Source organism: Papio anubis, chromosome 1 (assembly GCF_008728515.1).
Source record: "Papio anubis isolate 15944 chromosome 1, Panubis1.0, whole genome shotgun sequence".
Lineage (NCBI taxonomy): Eukaryota > Metazoa > Chordata > Mammalia > Primates > Cercopithecidae > Papio > Papio anubis.
In genome coordinates this window covers 129521775-129531566 of record NC_044976.1, presented here as the reverse complement: position 1 = coordinate 129531566, position 9792 = coordinate 129521775, and positions in this window count along the sequence as shown.

Below are 9792 nucleotides of genomic sequence, written 5' to 3'. Positions count from 1 at the left end.
GCTCCAAAGCTACATCAGCATTTGATATTGTCAGCATTTTGGATTATAGCCATTCTGATAGGTGTGGTGGGATCATTTTGTTTTAATTTGTAATTATCTAATAACATAAGATGTTGAAGATCTTTTCATGTGCTTATTTTACATCTGTATCTCTTACTTGAGGAATTGTCTGTTCAAATCTTTTATAATTTGAACTGTTTTCTGGTTGTTGAATTGTAACAATCCTGCATGGTTTCTGAAATGCAGTCTGATATTATTATCCTTGCTTTTCTATAATGAGAGTATTTTATTCTTCTGACTTCTTCCAAGACACTCTCTTTGTCTGATTTTCTCCAGTCTAAATATGTGTGGGTGTCATTTTTTCTTTTTATTCTGCTTGGTTCTCTGAGATTCCTGGGTTTGTGGTTGGGTGTCTATCATTAATTTGAGGAAAAACTTCAGTCAATATTACTTCAAATATTTCTTATTTTTCTTTCTCATTTTTTGTTCTTCTTGTATGCCCATTATACATACATTATGCCTTTAAATATTCTACAGTTCAGGATATTTCCTTCTTAATTCTTTTTCTCTTTCTGTTTCAATTTTGGAAGCTTCTACTGACAGTTCACTCATTCTTTTCTCAGCCATGCCTAACTGTTGATGGGTCCAACAAATAAATTCTTCATTTCTTCTATAGCATTTTTTATTTCCAGCCTTTCTTCTTGATTTTATCTTAAAGTTTTCATTTCTCTTCATACATTACAAAGCTCTTCTTGCATGTTGGCCACCTTTCAGATTAAATTCCCTAAGCATATTAATCAGTGTGATTTTTTTTTTTTTTTTTTTTGAGGCGGAGTCTGGCTGTCGCCCAGGCTGGAGTGCAGTGGCGATCTCGGCTCACTGCAAGCCCGGCTTCCCGGGTTCCACGCCATTCTCCTGCCTCAGCCTCCTGAGTAGCTTCTGGGACTACAGGCCACCACACCCCGGCCTTGACTGAATTTTTTGTATTTTTAGTAGTGAGGGCGGGGTTTCACTGTGGTCGATCTCCTGACCTTGTGATCATGCGCCTCGGCCTCCCAAAGTGCTGGGATTACAGGCTTGAGCCACAGCGCCAGCCTAATCAGTGTGATTTTAAATCCCTAGATGGATAATTTCAACATCACTTGCGAACACTGAGTCTGGTTTGGATGCTTGCCCTCGCTATCACTGGACTGTGTGCTTTGTATTTTGTATGCCAATTTTTTTGAAGCGGACAGCAAAGTACTGGTTAAAAATAACTGAGGTTTCATGTTTTCTGGCTAGGTGTTAGGCTTTGTTTACTTTTGTTATTTGGAGCTGTAGGTGTTATTTTAGGATTTTTCTCAGTTACTTTGTAAGATGGGGGACCTCTGGCTAGTGATGTCCCCCTGCCTGGGCCTTGCTTGACCATGCTACCTGCAGCCTGCACACTTGACCTGCCTGGGCTGCAGTATAGAGACTGCTTAAATAATTTCTGAGATATGTTTATCTTTCATTTGTATTGCCCTGTTATTATGTAGAAACCCTATTGATGTGGTGTAAGGGGTGGGAGGAAGAGAAGTGTTCTATAGACGTATGATTAAGTTTTAGTCTTCTGGGGAGCTTGTGTCCCTGGGCTCTGACCTTCACAAGTGCTTCTCAGTTCCCTTCCCCCAAACTTAGGTGTAACAGGACAGCTAGAGAGGGTAGGAGTTAGGTATTTCCCTTCCCCCACATCAGGCTCTGGCAAAATCTCAGTTGGTTAGGGGGCTGGAGAAATAGTCTTTTGAGGACAGGTCCTGTTACAGAGAACAGAGTGCTCTGAAAATATTTCAAACTGGCTACTTTCCCCCTCTCCCTGACAGAATCACTCAAGGACTTTGTTTCTGGTTATCATTGTGAGAAACTTTTAGGCTCTTCGAGGTAAAACTCACAGAAGTGTGTGGTTTTCCTAAGAAGGGCACTGTTGTGATGCAAATCCTCAAAATTCTCCACATTGAACATCCAGCAATTAATCAATTACAGTTAAGGTTTTCTTATCCTGATACTGGTTGCCATTGTGATTTCTTCATGTAGGTTTGTGCTCTCATAGTTCTGATTCTCCATATCTGCTATCATGTGACTCAGAATTTTTGGGGCAGTGTATTTTTCCTGTGATCTCAATTCTTTCATGAATCTAAAAATAATTGTGAATTTTTCAATTTTTTAAAGCTATTTTCTGTAGATAATTTCTAAGTTCCTTCTGTGTTAGGCTAGAAACCAGAACTGAAATACAATTTTAATAAAAAGTATAAATCCAGAGCTCATACAAGGAATCCAAAAAACCACAAAGAGGTTAGACACAAAGAAAACCACATTGAGGCAGATTATTACTAAATTGCTGAAATAGTGTTAAGTAGAAAGTCTTAAAAGAACTAGACGAAAAGAGGCAGTCTGTGCAGAGGAACAAAAATAAGAATGAACACACATTTCTTATCAGAAACTCATACTGGAAAGGGGTTCAGATCCAGACCCTAAGAGAAGTTTCCTGGAACTCACAAAATAATTCAGACCATACAGTCAAGTGAAAGCAAGCTTATTAAGAAAGTAAAGGAATAAAGAATGGGTACTCTATAGGCAGAGCAGCCCTGCGGGCTTCTGGGTGCCCATTTTTCTGGTTATTTCTGATTATATGATAAACAAGGGGTGGATTCTTCATGCCTCCCCTTTTTAGACCATATAGAGTAACCTCCTTATGTTGCCATGTCATTTGTAAACTGTCATGGCGCAGGTGGCAGTGTAACAGTGAGGATGGCCAGAGGTTACTCTCATCACCATCTTGATTTTGGTGGATTTTAGCTGGCTTCTTTACTGCAACCTGCTTTATCAGTGAAGACTTCATGACCCGTATCTTATGCCAACCTCCTATCTCATCTTGTGACTAAGAATGCCTTAACCTCCTAGAAATGCTGTCCAGTAGGTCTCAGCCTTTTTTCACCCAGCCCCTATCCAAGATGGAGTTGCTCTTGTTCAAATACCTCTGACAAAACTACACAAAACCATAAGATAAGGAAATAACATACTTAAAGTACTGAAAGAAAAATACATAATTAGATTTCTATATACATTAAAAATATGTTTCAAAAATGCAAGTAAAATAAAGACATTTTTAGACCAACAAGATTTAAGAATATTTTTCACTTGTAAATAGATACATTAAAATGTTAATGGAAGGTCTCTAGGCAGAAAGAACATGATACCAGATAGAAATTTGAATATACACAAAAAATTATAGAAATAATTAATATATGAATACATAGGGAAGACATGTTCTCCATTTATATGTTTGTGTGTATATATATATTTTATATATATATATATACTCTAAGAGTAATAAAATGTTTAAAGCACATAATAACTCTGTATTATTATGTTTATAAAATAAGCTGAAGTAAAATACATTGCAAAAAGAACACTAACAACACAAGTAAGGAAATAGAAGAACAATGTTATAAACTTCATACATTTTATGTGTAGTGGTAACATTTGAAAATATATTGAAATAAGTTACAGATTATAGATCCTAGAGCAAAGGATTAAAAATATAACTCGTATAGCTATTTAGCCAATAGCTGAGATAAAATGGAATACAGATGTTCCTCAGCTTATAATGGGGTTACATCTTGATAAACCCACTGGGAGTTGAAACTATCATAAATCAAAATTTTACTTAGTACACTATATAGTATCAGTTGTGTACTTTTGTGATCTTATGGTTGACTGGGAACTGTGCTTTGAGTCACTTCCCAGCATCGTGAGATAGTATCGTAGTATATATCACTAGTCCAGAAAAATATTAAGTTTCATAATTCAGCTTCTACTGAATGCATATCCCTTTTGCACCAATGTACAGTTGAAAAATTATAAGTAAAATAACATAATTTGGGGATCATCTGTACTAAAAGATAATAATAGTAGTAGTAGGAAAAAGTACAGGACAGATAAATAGAAAATAAATAGTAGCAAGATGGTAGCATTAAACCCAAACACATTAATAATTTTATTAAATATAAATAGCTTAAGCATTCCAATTAACATGCAAATGCTTTCAGAACAGATAAAACAGCAAGACCCACATACTTGCAGTTTATCGAGTACCCAAATAAAATGTAAAGACACAGGTTAAAAATAAGAAGATGTAAAATATTTATCACACCAGTTCAAATAATGATAAAGCTGAAATGATTGGATGAATATCAGAAAAAGTAGACTTCCAAGAAAGGACTATATTATTAAGAATTTACAGGGTACAATTTATAATTACAAAGGTTGAAGTCATCAAAGAGTTATAACAAATGAGTTTAAAACACAAGCTTAAGACACAAGAAGGAAAACCTACAGAAATTTTAAAAATATATAAAACTACAATTATAGTTAGACATTTCAATAAATTTATCAGTAATTGATAAAACGAGTAGATAAATATACAGTTATAATAGAATTAAATAATGATACCAGCCAACTTCACCTAATTGGTGTTTAATACCACTTCAACCAACTACTACAGAAATATACTTTTCAACTGCACACAAATCATTCACCAAGATAGATGATATTCTGGTTAATAAAAAAAGCAATAAATTCAGAAACAAAAAAGTTATACAAAGTATGTTCTCTGATCAGCATAAAATTAAACAACGATAACAAAAATATATCTAAGATATCTATAAATATTTGGAAATTAATACACTTCTAAATACTTCATAAAAATAAACCACGAGGGGAAATTAGGAAATATTTTTACTAAATAATAATAAAAACAATATATTTCAAACATTGTGAGATTAGCTAATTCAATGTTCAGAGAGAATTATAGCTTCAAATACTTCTATTAAAAATACGAGGTTTAAAATAAATAATTTAAGATTCTGCCTTAGAACTCTAAAAAACAAAACAAAAAACAGATAAATAAAAAGAACTCTAGGAAATTGAACTCATAGTAAATGAAAAGCTGGAGATAATGAAGAACACAAAAATTTGGGAAAAGCCAAAAGAAGAGAAATCAATGAAACAAGAAACTCTTTTTATTTTGTTTTAAAAATTAACACATTGTTTCATGTTCCTGGCCTTTTCTCTCAACAAAATCTGAGACTTATCTGTGTCATAATATATATGACAGATATATTCTTATATTGTTTAGTAGTATTCCATAGTATGAATATACTACAGTTTATTTCCTTTGGTTTTACTTTTTCAGCTTTTGGCTATTGTGAATAAAGTTGCTATGAACGTTCCTGTTCAAGATCATGGTAAATGGGTGTGTTTTTTTAAATCCAAATTTAATTTTATTTTTAAGAGACAAAGTCTGGCTGTGTTGCCCAGGCTGGATTCCAACTACTGGGCTCAAGTTCTCCCACCTGATTTCCAAGGAGCTGGGATTAGAGACACATACCACCACACCAAACTGATCAATGTGTACTTCTTTTTCCCCTCTCTGGGTTCTCTAAGAGTGGAATGCTAGGTGACATTATGAGTGTTTGTTTAAAATTTTAAGAAAACTATTTTATAAAGTAGTTGTAGTATTTGACAATTACCAAGAGAAAAATATGAGCATTTGCATTGCTCCATGTTTTTGCTAACATGTGTTGTAGTCACTATACCGTTATAATTTCAGCCATTCTTGTAAGAAGTTGTATCTCTTTATGATTTTCATCAGTATTTCCCTGATAACTAAAAAGTCTAAACAATTTTCATGTGCTTATTTATAATCTGCGCATCTTCTGTAGAATGTTCATATAGTGTGTCATTTTACATTGAGTTGTTTGCCGCCTTTTCATTAAAGCATTGATAGAATTGAAGAATTCTAAGAATCCTTTGCATATGCTAGATACAAATTTTTTGTCAAATATGTGTTGAGAATAGTATTTTTCCAGTTTGGAGTTTGTTGTTTTCTTTTCTTAAATATATCTTTTGAAGAGGTGACGTTTTAAATTTTGATGACATCCAGGTCGTTAATTTTTCTTTTCCATTTACTGTTATTTATGTGCTAAAAACGTGTAGTCTATCCCAGGTTCATGCAGATTTTCTCCTCTGTGTTAATACTGAACTATTGTTCTGGGTTTTATGTTTAGTCTATGATCTCACTTCAATTAGTATTTTTCTGTGTGGGATGAATTTCAAGTCAATGCTCATTATGTTTTCAGCACCATTTTTTGAAAAGACTATCTTACTTACTGCTATTAAATTCCAATGGCTATTTCGTAAAACATGAATTGATCATTTACGAATCATCCACTTCTGGACTCTCTGCTCCATTTTAATGACCAATATGTTTTTATTTATGCTAATATCACAGTGCCTTTATCTTTATAGCTTTATCATAAGTCATGAAATCAATGAGTACAAATTCCCTAGTTTTGTGTCTATGTTTTGAAATTGCTTTGGCTATTCTAGATCCCTTGCATTTTCATGTACATTTCATGTTCAGCCTGTCAATTTGTACCAAAAAATCTTTTGTGATGTTGACTGGGATTTCCTTGAATTTATAGATCAATTTGAGGAAAATGCACATCTAAAACCTGTTGGATCTTTTAGCCCACAAACATGATCTACTTATTTATATTTTTAATGTCAGTAGTGTTTTGTTGTTTTCAGTGTAAAGGACTTGCATATCTCTTATTATATTTATTTCTAAATATTTTGTATTTATTAGTTTCAGTTGCATATTCTATTTTTTTAAAGTTCATTTCTGGCTGTTGCAAATCCATGTAAGTTGGATTTATATATTGACCTCACATTGTATCTTGATTAATTTTATTTACTCAAGTAGTTTTCTTATTTTATTTGTTATAATTTTTATGCAGATAATTATCATATATGAATAGAGTTTATATACAAATAATTCTTTTCTAATCTTTATTTATTTTATTTATTGTTATACTAAAGAACTTCAGATACATGGTAGAATAGAAGTGAAGTGATCATCCACCTTTCTTTGTTGTTGTTTCTGATCCTAAAGGGCAAGAATGTAGTCTTTCATCAATATTAATTAACTATAGCTTATTTGTTGCTACCGTTGTGAGGTAGTGAGCATAGTACTCAATAGATAGTTTTTCAATCCACATCCCCCCGCCAGTACTCCACAGTGCCTTTTATTCCCACTTTTATGTCCATGTGCACTCCGTGCTTAGCTCCCACTTGTAAGTGAGAACATGCAGTATTTGATTTTCACTTCCTGCCTCAATTTGCTTAGGATAATGGCCTCCAGCTCCATCTATGTTGCTTCAAAGGACATGGTCTTTTTTATGGCTTCATAATACTGCATGGTATATATGTACTACTATATTTTCTTTATCCAGTCTACAACTGATGGGAATCTAAGTTGATTCCATGTCCTTGCTATTGTAAATAGCGTGGCAATGAACATACAAGTGCACATGTCTTTTTGATATAATGACCTTATTTTCCTTTGAATATATACCCAGTAATGAAATTGTTGTGTTGAATGGTAGTTCTGTTTTAAGTTATTTGAGAAATCTCCAAACTGCTTTCCACAGTGGTTGAACTAATTTACATCCCCGCCACCACTCTACAAGCATTCTCTTTTCTCCTCAGCTTTGCCAGTGTCTGTTGCTTTTTGGCTTTTTAATAATCATCATTCTGATTGGTGTGAGAGTATCTCCTTGTGGTTTTAATTTGCATTTCTCTGAGAAGTAGTGATGATGAGCATTATTTCATATGTTTGTTGGCTACTCATATGTCTTCTTTTGATAAGTGACTATTCATGTCCTTTGCCCATTTTTTATTGGAGTTATTTGTTTTTTGCTTGTTATTTTAAGTTCCTTATAGATTCTGGATATTAGATCTTTGTCAGATGCATAGTTTGTGAATATTTTTTCCCATTCTGTAGATTCTCTGTTTACTCTGTTGATAGTTTCTTTTGCTTCATAGAACCTCTTTAGTTTAATTAGGTCCTACTTGTCATTTTATGTTTTTGTTACAATTGCTTTTAGGAACTTAATCTAAAATTTTTTTCAAGGTGGATGTTGAGAGGGGTATTTCTTGGGGTTTCTTCTAGGATATTTGTAGTTTGAAGCCTTACATTGAAATCTTTAATCCATCTTGAGTTAATTTATATATGGTGAAAGGTAAGGGTCTAGTTTCATTGTTCTGCATATGATTAGTCAGTTACTGAATTTACTGAATAGAGAGTTCACTTATTGAGTAAAGAGTTCTTTCCCTCTTGCTTGTTTTTGTCCACCTTGTCAAATATCAGATAGTTATAGGTGTTCAGCTTTATTTCAGAATTTTCTATTCTCCTCCGTTGGTCTGTGTCTATTTTTGTACCAATACCATGCAGTTTTGGTGACTGTAGTCTTACAGTGTAGAGTGTAGTTTGAAGTTGGGTAATGTAATGCCTCCAATTTTGTTCTTTTTACTTAGGATTGCTTTGGTTATTTGGGCTCTTTTTTGGTTCCATATAAATCTTAAAATAGGCATTTTCTAATTCTGTGAAGAATGACATTGGTAGTTGAATAGGAATAGCATTAACCCTGTAATGACTTGCTTTGGGCAGTATAGTAATTTCAACAATATTGATTCTCCCAATGCATGAGCATGGAACAGTTTTTCATTTATTTCTGTCATCTCTGATTTCTTTCAGCAGTTCTGTGTAGTTCTTGCAGAGATCTTTCACCTCCCTGGTTAGCTGTATTAGATATTTCCTTGTCTTTGTGGCTATTGTAAGTGGGACTATGTTCTTGATTTGACTCTTAACCTGGGTATTATTGGTGTATAGAAATGCTACTAATTTTTGTATGTTAATTTTGTATCCTGAAACCTTACTAAAATATTTTATCAGTTTTAGTAGCATTTTGACATAGTCTCTAGAATTTTCTAAGTATAGAATCATATCATCAACAAAGAGAGATAATTTGAATTCTTCTTTTCTTATTTAGATACCTTTTACGTCTCTCTCTTGCCTGATTGCTCTGGCTAGGACTTCTATTACTAGGTTGAATAGAAGTAGTAAGGCTGGGCATCCCTGTCTTGTTCCTAATTTTAGTGGAAACACTTTCAACATTTTATCATTGAGTGTGATGTTAGCTATGCACTTGTGATAATTGGCCTTTATTGTGTTGAAGCACACATTCCTTCTTTATCTAATTTGTTGATAAGTTTTATCATGAAAGGATGTTGAATTTTGTCAAATGCTTTTTTTGCACTGATTGAGATGATCATATGTTTCTTGTCCTTCATTCTGCTAACATACATTATGTATCAGATTGACTGATTTTCATATGATGAATGATCCTTATAACTCAAGGATAGATCCCACTTTATCATAGTGTATAGTCCTCTTAATGTGCTGTTGAATTTGGTTTCCTAGTATTGAGGATTTTTTTCACCTATGATCATAAGGTATGCTAGCCTATATATATTTTTTCTTGTAGTGTTCTTGTGTAGCCTTGCTGTCAGGGTATTGCTGACTTAAAAGAGTGTGAAAGTGTTCCCTCCTCTGATTTTTTTGAAATAATTTGTGAAAAGTTGGAGTCAATAATTCTATAAATGTTTGGTAGAATTCATCTGTGACGTGATCAGATTGTTGGCTTTTTGTTGTTGGAAGTTTCTTGATGACTGATTTAATCTCCTTGTTTGTCATTTGTTTTTTTGGGGGGAGGGGTGTTCTGTTTCTTCTTAATTCAGTCTTTGTAGGTTTGGCCTTAATTTGTGTTTCTTTTTTCAGTTCCCTGAGGCATTTAGTTGTTTACTTGAGAGCTTTCTTTTTTAAGGTAAATGCTTATAACTATAAATTTTCCTCTTAGAACTCCTTTTGCT